The sequence below is a fragment of the Macrobrachium rosenbergii genome, chromosome 27 (genome assembly GCF_040412425.1).
Source record: "Macrobrachium rosenbergii isolate ZJJX-2024 chromosome 27, ASM4041242v1, whole genome shotgun sequence".
NCBI lineage: Eukaryota > Metazoa > Arthropoda > Malacostraca > Decapoda > Palaemonidae > Macrobrachium > Macrobrachium rosenbergii.
Window position 1 is genome coordinate 1,354,576 of NC_089767.1, and position 12,687 is coordinate 1,367,262.

Below are 12,687 nucleotides of genomic sequence, written 5' to 3' on the forward strand. Positions count from 1 at the left end.
AAAACCTGAAGGTCTTTACAAAGGATTTAGCTTGCGAACACAAGCTGGAACAGCCATTTAACTTTCAGACAAGGTCATAACCTACCGATGGTAGGGGGGGAAACCCTGCCCACTCATCAGTCTGCACTCCACTTTGCCTTTTGGCCCAGGTACCAGAATGAAGGGTGGCTGAGGTGGGCCATAAATGTAAAGACCTTCAGGTTGTAGGTTAGGAAAAACACAAATTACTTTAAAAATTTGCAATTTGTTCCTACACAAATACAAATCTTTGGTCTTTACACAGGAGACTTGCCAATTGGAGGGTGGAGTTTCAGTAAACCTCTGAACCAATTGGTAGTTCTTCCCACCTGGGAATACCTTCCTGGTCTTGAAGAGCTGGGGAAGGAATCTGGCACCTGTAGCTTGCTGAACATATGGGATGTTACAACAGCTAGACTTCTAGACATGAAGTAATGAGTTTGCACCATTATTTCCATAAAGGTTTGGATGTACCCACAGTGTTAGAGACAATAAAACTGTTAATAAAAACAAACGGATTTATTTCATTGTTAGCCCCTCTCTCCCTTGTCTAAAGAGAGGGGGGGGGGGAGGACATGCATCTAACAATCTACTAAAAATGAAAGACTGGGTGCTCCTCCTGTCATATACGCTCACCTGCATCACTCATCCACCCAGCATGTGACGTCTTGCTATATGCCTCTCTGCCCTACAAGAGAGAAAGGTAAAAGAGAAAAAGGAGACCAGTTATGGCGGTAGTATGAAAAATGGGTTTGTGTGACTGAATTTTTTGTTTTTTTATTATGTTCGTTTTTTGTGTGGTTTTTGGTGTATGACTGATTATTCATGTTCTCTATTTTTTTTTACTTGCAGTTTGCTGAGTGTGTCAGGGTAGAGTGACTTGCTCCCCTTCAACCCAATGTGTAAGTGGCTTGAGAAGTTAGGATACTTCCTTAGCAGAAGCTGCTTAGGAGTAGTTACCCATGGACAGGAACTGTGGTGAAAAGTCTGTGTTAAGATGTTGTTGGCTTACCTACAGTAAGGTGCAGAAGTTGATGCAGTGGATTTACTTCTGAGAATTAGGGAGCCTGAGGCCAGTAGGCATAATAATCAGTGTTTACAGTGGAAGAGAACTTCCCATGATAGAGGAAAGTTAGACACACATAAGCTACTTTGTTCCATATTAATTGCGGTTGATTTAATCATGAACAATCAAATGTAATTTGGGCTCTATTTGCAGTGGTCATGTACTTCTTTCCATGAAGTTATTGCATTTATGTAAATTTGGCAATGTTTACATGAATTGTTCAGTTTTTTGTGGTTTTTTGAGTACAATGTGTTTTTGTTAGAGTAGTGAAATGAAGAGTGACTTTCTGGAAAAGGACGAATTGTTGTAGAAGTGTGTGTGTGTGTGTGTGTCATTACTTTTGCACCAGACTACCAATTTAATGTCTTCTGTATATACTGTACACTGTTTAGTTGATACTGTATGCAGTTGAAGTATTTTTGCTGACTTTTTTTCTGTAGTCTTAAGACTGAGTACAGGACAAGTTTTGATGAATTATAGTGATACGATTAGATAAGTTTCCGTTCTGTAGATTAAGATTTATGAATGACATCAAGGTTCTTTTGACAGTTGTGGGAGGATTGTACATTAAGATTGAAGTTAGGAAAAGTTCTGATGGTAGTACAGTAGTAGTATTAAGGATAATAAATTAGGGTAAGGTTCTGTTTGAAGGTCTCAGACCACTGTAATACTCAATATTGTTTAAATTGGGTGGGCTATTCTTAATTAGTTTATTTCTCAAAATATTATTATATTTAAATACAAAGTTAATATCAATAGTTTTTAGAGTAGGCACTGCAGGAATGAAATTAGGATGAAATGGTAAACAGTGAATATTCTTAAGTTCTCTGTTAACACTGATTGGACTATAATACTGCATGCCTTTTTTGCTTTATTTCTACAAAGTTCTAAAAAATATGGAGGGTAACATAAGGAATCTCCTATTTTATCAATAATTATAAACTCCTCTTCCAAAATTCAGGACCACATATTCTAAGAGCTCTAAGATACATACAGTACTGGAAAATGTTGACACCTTTATTTGTTTAGCATGTTTAGAGTAAAAATGAATACAGTATATGACAATTTATTCATGGGTTTCCTATATATTTTAAAATCACAATTTTTGAAAGCAAATTGTATTTTTCCTAACTATACAAACCTGAGGTCCTTTGCATTAGGAATTACTTTCAGTGTAGGCTGGAAACAGGCATTAAACTCTCGAGCAAGGTGGTTAGGCAGTAACTACCGCCAGGTAGGCAGGAATACCTGCCTACCCGGATGTAAACATTCCAGTTTGCCTTTTGGGCCAGGTTCAGATTGAGGGGTGGCATGAGGCGGGCATAATATGTAATGTAAAGGACCTCAGCTTTGAAAAATACAATTTACTTTCAAAAATTGATTTGTTCCGACACGATATACAAACCGTTGGTCCTTTGCATTAGGAAGACTCACTGGTTGGAGGGAGGAATCTGAGTGAGTCTCTTGAACTGACTGGAGTTCTGCACACCTGGGTTACTCCTCCTGGTCGAAAGAGCGAGGAGTACTGCGTCTCTGATATATTGATCGGAGTGTACGAACTGCAAGATCAAATGTCAGATGCTGGACCTTTTCACATGAGTGAGGAACATAACTGCTACAAAATGAGCTGGAAGAATCTAGAGTCGGAGGTAGTAAGGAAAAGCCGAAATAAGGTTTCCCTTATTGCCAGTCTCTCCTTCCTACCCTTGCTAAAGGAAGGAGCGGAATTGCTTCCATGATTCTAGGAGAAAAATAGAACAGGTGCTCGATGTGTAGTCTTATCGCATCAGCGCCAGATCCAGCAACTATTGGTTCGAGTCCTATTCTCATCCCGAAGGAGGAAAAGTAGGAGGACGGGGAAGGAGAAGGAAGAGATGCCAGTCACTCTCGGTATCCTTCTCACTTCCAGAACCAACACCTTAGGTGAGATGCTACTAGTCCTCTTGAAGGAGCCGGGTAAGAAAGCACAACTTGTTGAGCAGCCACCAAAGGGCCAAGGAAAAAAGGTTCCAAGGGCTATGGACAAGACTACAGGAAGACAAGAGTGTGGTCTATGAGACAACGTCTTGCTTCCAGACCGACAAACTTCCAGAATAAGAGGGATGGACCATGCCATTGACTTCGTGAGCTCTCGGGTGGAAGGTACCGGTATCGTCGTCGTCAGCTGTTGAGTACCTCCTTCGATCGCTTCACGAAGTCAAGCGGAAGATGTGTCCTTAGACACTTCTTCCTTGGGAGAGAGAGAGAGTACTAGCAAAAACGTTGACAACATCCAGGTTCGGAATGTCGAGCCTTCTCGGAAAGTAACACAGCTCCCTAATAGGACAAAGTAACGAATGATCTGGATCATCGACACAAAGTCCAAGGAGGAGGGGAACAAGAAGGACTCAAACCCGACAATAGATGCCAATGGATTCAGAGTCCACCTACAACATCCAAGGAGTCAGGGTATTGATCCCCTTCACCAGTTCTTCCATCTTCTATACCAAGGTCGGAGCAAGATGAGAGATGGTCCTATGAGGGCACATCTCTATCCGACGATTCTTGTATGGGCATGTGCAGAGCATGGGACAGGAACCCTAAACAAGAGTCACATGCTACACAGGGAGCAGTTCCCTGGGACAGTAAGACCAAAGAAGCTTCTCATCCGTAGCTAAATCTTGACTGAGAAGAGGGCTACTTCAGATAGAAGACTAAGTCGCAAGGGCCTACATTCTTCACAAATGAAAGGGAGAGAAGCAACCCTTGGCGGAGAAGATGAGGAAGTCCAGGCTTGAAGAGTGACTCTGACCCGAGAAGTAGTTCCGTCAACGACACCCACCAGCAAAGACGGATGCAGTCCTTGGGACAGTGTTGCAGAGGACTTCATGAGATGTCCAGCTATATCCGTTGCTGCTTGGCAAGAAAGCCTGTGCTGACAAGGAAAGCTGGAAGATCTCCCAGTCCTGAACACACAGGGATGTACTGCCTGAAGAACTGCTTCTTGTGTAGCTGCTACAGGAGGTTGGGTCAAGCAGAACTCTTCTCAATACCTTGGCTATCAGGTCAGGCAAGTCTTCCAGCATTTGTCTGTAACTTGGGGTGAGCAATGCTTGTGAACCCGTAGCGAAACAGACAAATACAGAGGGAAAACACATAGATATCGAATTTTTCCCCAAAAAGACAGCATGCTTCACCATAGCGGTCCCTGGGTCTGGTATGAAGGAGCGAGAAAAACTACCGACTTGTTGTGCAGGGAGACACAGAAAGATGGTACGGATTTCTCAGTCGAGCTGTCTCTTCATGAATCTTTGCGAAGAAAAGAGTGAGCAGCACGTTCCGTCCCAATCACTCAAACCCGAGGCCAAGCTCGCCTACCAATACATCCCCACCGTGAATGCATCTGGTTAATTGAGATGTCGAGTGCACTACAGAACACTCAAGTTCCTGCAAATGTCGACAGATGAAACAGGAGGAAAAAACCACTACCTCTTGTTTGTTGACAAATGCCACCACTATGGTTCTGTTGTTCAAGGAAACCACTGAGTGTCGCAAAACTCATCCTGAATTCTCGGACGGACAAAAGGCTGCCTTGAGCCCAGGACAGTGATGAGAAGGTACTAATCGATTGTCTCTGTCACACACTTTCAAAACAAAGTCTCAAAGTCTTACCGATGTGTGCATATTCCTCGATCGGTGAATTCATAGGTAGACACATGATGTGAGGGGAATATGCGAGCATATTTGAAGGTTCCTGCAATCAAGCATTAGCCTAACTCTTTCCTCATACTTCGAAGAGGAAAGAAGGAAAGAGGAATGGAAGCAGACTTCCATTCTCCACCATGGGGAAGCTTCTGCAAGATGACAGGATACAGAGACAATTAGCTCTAGCTGGGCTGGCATTTCCCAAATGGGGAGCACGGGAGAGGAAGCGGGATGGAAGTTTGATGAAAAGAATTGCCAAGACCTAAGGGAAATAGACACTTCTCCTGAAGGAATCCATTCCCAGGTCTCGGCAATGTCACTACCAGCTACAGACACTCGATAAGTATCATTTCATCCAGGCATCAGCAGTAGGAGAACTTCTTCCTGGACGATACTTCTTTCTCTCTTCACTTCTTCCCTCCACCCTATGGAAAAGAGGGTGGAAAGAGACACAGTTATGCACACTTTCCTAGAAGGGAAGAAGAGGGCTATATGCTCCGCAATCTTCTTCCGAAGCCTGGGACCTCTTAGGAGTTGAGGGGGGCTGGCTTGAACACTAAGGTCGACTCAAGATGACTAAGACCCAAAGGTCTTGGCCACTGTCCAAAGGACAAGGCAGTGCCCTGGTACGAACCTTGATTACCGAGGTATCTGGCAAATCTCTGAAAGAGAAAGGCAGAACCATGTAAAGGTTCGTTCTTAAGGGTCGAGCCAACTCGGGACTTACTGAAACTGGAGATCCGGTGGAACAGAGTCCTTCTTAGCACCAGAATTACCAACAGAACTGCAGTCGGCAAGATCCTTCGAGGCAAGAAAAATTTGTACTCTGTCGAGGAAGGTGAGAAGCTTGGTGTCTCGACCTGAATGAACTCCTCTGAAGAAAAGAATTCATCAGGTCGAGAACGCTCTCAGAAGCAAGGACTGCGCCGCCCCCAGCACTCTTGGCCCTTAAAGAACTGCAAGGGTTGCGAGTGATGAAGACTATTCATTGGGGGAGCCGCGGTCCGGTCCCAGGGATCCTTGCGCTGACGAATCAGTGCGAAGTTCTCCGAAAAACGAGGATGATCACAACTTGAAGAGGAAGAACCTTGCTGCTTCTGAGGCGTGAAACTCCTGTACCTCTCTCCTTGGAGGGAGACCTTGACAGATCCCATGAAACCCTCCTCAGCTACCTGGTTGTACTATGAGACAATCGGGGTACCGACACCCAAAGCACGCCAGGCAGCTGAACTCCGAAGACAAATTCTTCAGAGCTCTCTCTATCCGTCTCGCGCCTCTCAGAACAATCAAGAGGAAAAGAGAACAGGTGAGGAGAAAGAGTACCCCTACCTGTCCTGCCAGTAAGACCAGCAGGAGAGGCAGACCGTGAGTGATAATCAACCAAAGGAGATTACTGCCACAAGGGGGAAGGAGAGCACTTGTGCCATGGCAAAGCGCTTTCCTGGGAAGAGCAGAAAGTTCACTCAAACAGAGCCAAGAATCCGATTCGGAAGAACCGAGTGGGGCTGAGCCGAGCCACACCGAACCGAGCCAATCACGCGAACGCAATCCAGGGTGGTATGCGGTGGACTGGGAGGCAGGCGGATCGAGCTGAGCCGAGCAGAGCCAGTCTCACAAGCGTGACCAGGGGTTGGGAGGGCCGAGCAAGCTGAGCGCATGAACACATCGGAACTGGACAGGGCAGAACTCGTCTACAGTGAACTATTGCTAGTTTTCCGAACTCATAACTCCCTCGAGGCCCCTCGAGAAGAAGGTTCAAGGGGGAATTCTGTGTCTGCTATCCTGCATGCTTGAGCCCTACGGTTCAAGACACGAGGATGAATCCCAGCCAAGCAACTGAAGCAGCTGGCGGGCAGTATCGAGACACATGGCGTCTTGGCACCCAGACACCTTGGTGTCTCGGCACTTTCTCTCATCAGGAGAGCGCTTGTGATTCATAGGATTCAAGCGACCCACGACTCCCAAAAATCGGGAGCGGCTGCTTTCAGTTTCCTAAGAGATCAAAAAGAGCCAAGCACAGAACCAGTCTTAGACGCAGACTTCTAAGACTGGCAACGAGGGCACGGCCTGGACAGGCCATGCTCTCATGGCTCCCGAAACGCCAGACCCCACAGGAGAATGTGAATCGGTTCCCGCCCGAGGGCGGGAAGAGCCAACAAGAGAAACTTGTCTCCCGGAAGAGACTCAGTCCCTTAGAAGTCCTGCAGGACTCCCGAAGGAATCTCTTCCCTGCTTCTTTTGGTGTTCGAACCGATAGGATCGAGACACCAGACTAGGAACCCGACTGAGCACTGGCAAGCACTCGGGGAGCGCTTGTGGTGCTGGCAGGAAAAGCTGAGACACCTGGGTGCCTCGGCCCTTTCTCTCACACTGCTCCCGAACTGGGCCGGGAGAGTACTCTCCAGACCAGATCGGGATACTCAATATTCCATAGAATCTCAAGCACTGGGCGGCTTAAGCAGCGCCAGGCAGCCCGTCTTAGGGCGGAACCTCTATGACTGGGAATGGGATTGCAAAAACGGGTCTGATGCGACCGCGGCTCCCCAAACACAAAACCCCGGGGTATGCAAATCAGTTTCCTAACCTGAACGCTGGGAAGAGCCAACGAGAGACCCACTGCCTCCTCGGAAGGAGGCAGTCCCTAGACATCCAAGGGCATCAAGGGGAAAGAAGCAGCCTTCCTCTCCTTTGGCCGACGGAGGTCTGTCCAGTTCCCGAGACCCCCCTTGAATCTCGGGAGAGGAAGGGAAGAGGCAGCAGAAGATGAAATCGAAGATAAGTTGAAGAAGACGTTGGCTACTTCCACAGGGAGGCTTCCTTCACCTTCACTCCGACATCTTCTACAGGATGGTGGACATGAAACATCGTAACCTCCAGGGCAGCTAGGCAGGAACACAACATAAGCGGCCCAGGACACGACCACCAGGAGAAGCAGCAGGCATGATCCGGATAGCCAACGCAAAAAGCAGGAGCTACCACAACGGCCAGGAACATCACTTCCACAGGGCGACTTCCTTCACCTTCACTCCCACATTTTCTACAGGATGGCGGACATCGTAACCTCCAGGGCAGCTAGGCAGGAACGCATCAGCAGCGGTCCAAGAAACCTCCACCAGGAGAAGGAGCAGGCACAATCAGGACAGCTGATGCAAGACCTACGGAAGCGGTTCAGAAGGCAGGAGCTACAGCAACAGCCAGGAACGTCACATGAACGTCACCAGCAGCAACGACAGGAACAATTAGGATGGCTGCGGCAGCAGACCAGGAAGAACTGCCCAAAGACTGTCGTTAAGTTAACAGAAGCATAACACAGGAAACAGCTGGAGCAGATGGACCACAGATATGCCAGAGGCAGTCAGTGCCACAGCATACATGAAGGCCAGCAATGACGGTGATCGATCCACATTGGCGGGAACAGAGTCGGAACAATCCCGATATGGAACTATGTCCTTCCAACCAGGTACAGTGGTTGATCCTGAAGCAATACTAAATGAACGTCAGGACTCCTTCATGCAAGATATCCAGCCACCTACTGCTGTGCCTGCGATGCTCACTGTCAACCTGAAAGAAAAAGCAAAGATGATTAGTAGAAGGAGACTCCTCTCGCTACGAGAGGAACTGTCCTACGCAGCGAGAGGAGGCCCCTTAAAAGCGGTCGCCTGACCGCCTCCCCCCGCTCCTTGTGGTCTTCGCCCAACGAGCAAGTGAAGAGGGCGAAGGAGAGAGATCTCTACGAAGGAGAGAAAGGAAGAACTTACAGGGAGAGAGAAGGAAGGAGGGGAGTTCACCAAGGGCGCCATGGAAGCGGAACTTACCAACGACGCCCGCAACCTCCCCCTAACAACTCTCTATAGCGCAAGCAGTGAAAAAAATACTCAGCACAAGTAGAAGTAGTCATGCCCTTGTACATGGAGGGCGGGAGCCCAAGAAAGGAAGCGAACTCTTAAGTCCCAATCAATGTAGGGAAGCGAAGATATTACGTCCCAACTAATATCTCTGAATGTACTGGGAAACGCCTTCAGTATCTAAATAAAGGGCTACTAGAAGAGAAGCATTACCACTCGGTTACGCTGCTCTAAATACGCCCTTGACTGTCAAACCCAAGACACAGATGCAGGGGAATGACGGCTTATGCAAGGTTTTATCACAAATCGTGGGTCTGTATTAATAAATATCAAACACACGTAATATATACACAGAAATACATTAAGATCCCACCGGGATAATAAGAGCTTAACGACAGTCAGGCAAAGAGATCCGAAACCATGTCTGCAACGCATGACGGGCGAAAGCAAACTGAAATGTTTACATCCGGGCAGGTGGGTATTACCGCCTACCTGGCGGTAGTTACTGCCTAACCACCTTGCTCAAGAGTTTAACAGCCGTTTCCAGCCTACGCTGAAAGTAATTCCTAATGTGAAGGACCGGCGGTTTGTGTATCATGTCGGAACAAACAAAAATTTTTGTTATTTCTAATAGCTAAGACATCCCAAAATGGTATACAACTATTTTCTTCATATTCTATTGTGAATTTTATGGATGATACAAGAAATGAGGAATATTTACATTTCCTTTTACAATACATAAACAACTGTCTACATATCTAACCCAAAACACCTTAGAGAACAGATTTCTGGGAATAATCCTAGACTCAAAGAATTCCATGTAAATATTAGACAAAACTGGTGTAAGAGGGTTCTCCACAGCCATACCAAATATTTGTTCATAAAAATTACCATTGAAAGTGGATTTACAATTTTTTATACAAAGGGATATCAAATTAACAATAACACTGCAGGTAATTCTAGACTACACAAGTCCAAATGTTGTGATAAATATTGAAGTAAGTCATCAATAGGAACTCTAGTAAATAGATGTCACATCAAAACTGGTTAATTTGTCAATACTGGATAATTCAATATGGGAAAGTCTAGCACAGAAATCAAAAGAGTTTTGTAAATGGGAATTTGAAATAGTACCCAGAACAGGTAATGGTAATTTAACTACATATTTAAAAAGTCTATAACTAGCAGAACTGGCTGAAATGATAATGGGCCGAATAGGAAAATCTCTTTTAAGGGTTTTGATTAATCCGTACATGTAAAAAGGTAAGGATGGGCCAATCATTGACTCTTTCTCTTTATTGAACCAAAATCCTTTAGTATAGTTTTTATATCAAATACTAAAATCATATAAGTTTTCCATTTTTTCAACATAGCTAATTTTATCCATTACTACAAAATAATTGGATTTGTCAGCTTTAATAATGTGCAAACTTTTATCTTTCTTTGTGAGTTTATATATATATATGTATGTATGTATGTATGTATGTATGTATGTATGTATGTATGTATGTATGTATATATGTATATATGTATATATGTATATATGTATATATGTATATATATATATATATATATATATATATATATATATATATATATATATATATATATATATATATGTATGTATATATATATATATATATATATATATATATATATATATATATATATATATATATATATATATATATATATATATATATACTGTAATTAGGCTACTTGGAAATCTTAGCTTAATGATAAATAATATTGCCAAGACCAGGAAGAACATTCTTTATTATATGAGCTTTCGAGGTACTAAACCTCATCATCAGGCTGGAAAACCAACATTCAGCAAAAATACTAACCAAATATATAAGACAAACAGTAAATACAAACTAAAAGGGTGAGACGCAAAATAATGAAAAATTAAAAACGAACACAAATATAAAAATATGAAAATAAAAAATAAGGTGAAATGTAAACAAACTACCACTCACAAAGTGAAATATTTAACGACCCAATTGTGTATCTGCTATGAAATTACATGATAGCTAGTTGAATACCAGATGAGTTGTTCAATTCTGGTTTCATCTTTTTAGTAACCAGCGACGTGCTCTCCCAGGTTTAAGTCTTAACTCCTTCGTAATTTCAAGTAAGTTTCTTGGCTGGCCTCTAAGTTGTTATTAATCTGTTGAGAGTCATGCTGCATTCTGAATACCTTCCCTCTATTGTATCTTTCTTTAGAATACTTTTCAATGAAGAGTACTCTCGTCAGGGTTCTTCCTATTAATTTACATAGAGGTAGTCTAGAAAGCTCATGACCCTTTTTAATCAATAATTGCTTTCCAGGAGCATCAATGCTGATTCCTTCTCTAGCCATAGTTGGATAGCCAATTAGCAAATGTGCAAACCCTAACTGTATATCTCTTACTACTAGAACCTTCTCCTTTAGTGAAATTCTTCCTAGCTTAAAGGGAAAATTTATTGGTCCTATTTTGATACTACAGTAAACCCCGGTATTCGCGGGGGATGCGTACCACATACCCCCGCAAACAGCTAAAACCAGCAAATACTTAAAACACTTCTAAAAACTCTTAGAACTGCTTATTTTGATAGTTCATACACACACAAAACAAACTAAAAATGCTTAAACAGGTATTATCCTACTTATGATGGGGTTAGGTTCCAAAAAAAAAAAACCATCGTTTGTTGGAAAAAATGTAAGAAATACCAAAACGTATCTTGAACATAGCCTAACCTACACTAGGGTATTTGGTACCATGTATACATATACAGTAGCCTAGCCTACACTATAAAATATACCCTTTACATACATGGTACAGTAATTATTAATATCAGCTAATTCTGGAGGTTTATGCAAAGTGACTTATGATAATTCAATACAAAGAGAAATTGAATTACAAACAAGAATTAGCTTAGCCTACACTATGGTATATTGTATATACATACACGGTAGCGTAGCCTACATTACACGAATATGCATCTTTTCCATGGATCTTTTAAAATGTTATGCCTTAATTCACTATATCCAATCATATTGTATATATTCTTATATTGCTTTTGTATTATAAATTGCGATCATAGCGACCAATGTTTTGGTTTGGAAATGTTTACATGGTGTTTATTTCGTTGCATTTAACTCAGTTCTGAGCACTTTTCTTGCTTCTAGTTAGCGTAGAAGAATCTCCAGAGTCTAGATACTTTATTTATAAGGGGCAAGGTTATTTTTCGTTATACGAAGTGTTTTTAAGTCGAAATATAACTGAAATACATCTTGATGTGAAATTAATTTATCTATTATTTTCATTAATAGATGATGATGGCTGTTTTAGGGCGTTTGTTTTGTGTAAAAAAAATTCAAGATTCCGTTCATTATTTTCACTTGATTTCATCGTGTACGAGCTTTATGTATTTATCTTTTATCGACGTAAAAATAGCAGTAATGTGTTCTTTCATGCCCAGTAGTTTTGATTAAAATACTTTCTCTCCCATTTTGATTACGATCGAGTTTCATACATGTTGCTAATGTACGATAATTTACAGTATAGTCATTAGCAACTTGAACATTGTTTTCTCAGCTTCAGTTACAACTTGCCGCTTAAATTTAGCAGTATATTTCCTTGACGATCTTTTATCCATACCGAATAAGGGTATAATGCAAAAATATATCAGTCCTATTCTACTTAAGGTCATTTGTGCCATAACCTACGGTAATTGTTTATTACTGTACGATGGTTGAAAAACCAGGTAAACAGCTGTTGCTATCTGATTTGGTTATAAGCAAAACAAGTTTCTTGGTCGGTTGTTTATGGCTGTACGCATTTATGCAAGAGTATAACATTACTGTACTAACAATACTTTTATTATTCTCTTTTACTTTTTTAACTAGGAGATGGGATAAAAGAGATGGAGGAAAAGTTGTCTATTGTAATTTGGTATCTCACTGCCTGATTATGCTGCTGCCTGTGCCCGTGCGAAATTTAAAAATATTTCATAAATAATATTGTCGTATCAGTATTAATTGCTTACCCCATTGCATAACCGAATTATCGTAAGGTGAATTATCGTAAC

The 12,687-nt window shown here is 42.5% G+C and overlaps 1 protein-coding gene across 2 annotated transcripts in view; it reads right to left on the bottom strand.

The window, feature by feature from the left end:
• Positions 1–12,687, bottom strand: part of Polr1E (RNA polymerase I subunit E) — a 143,491-nt gene that overhangs the window by 68,358 nt on the left and 62,446 nt on the right. The window lies entirely within an intron of this gene.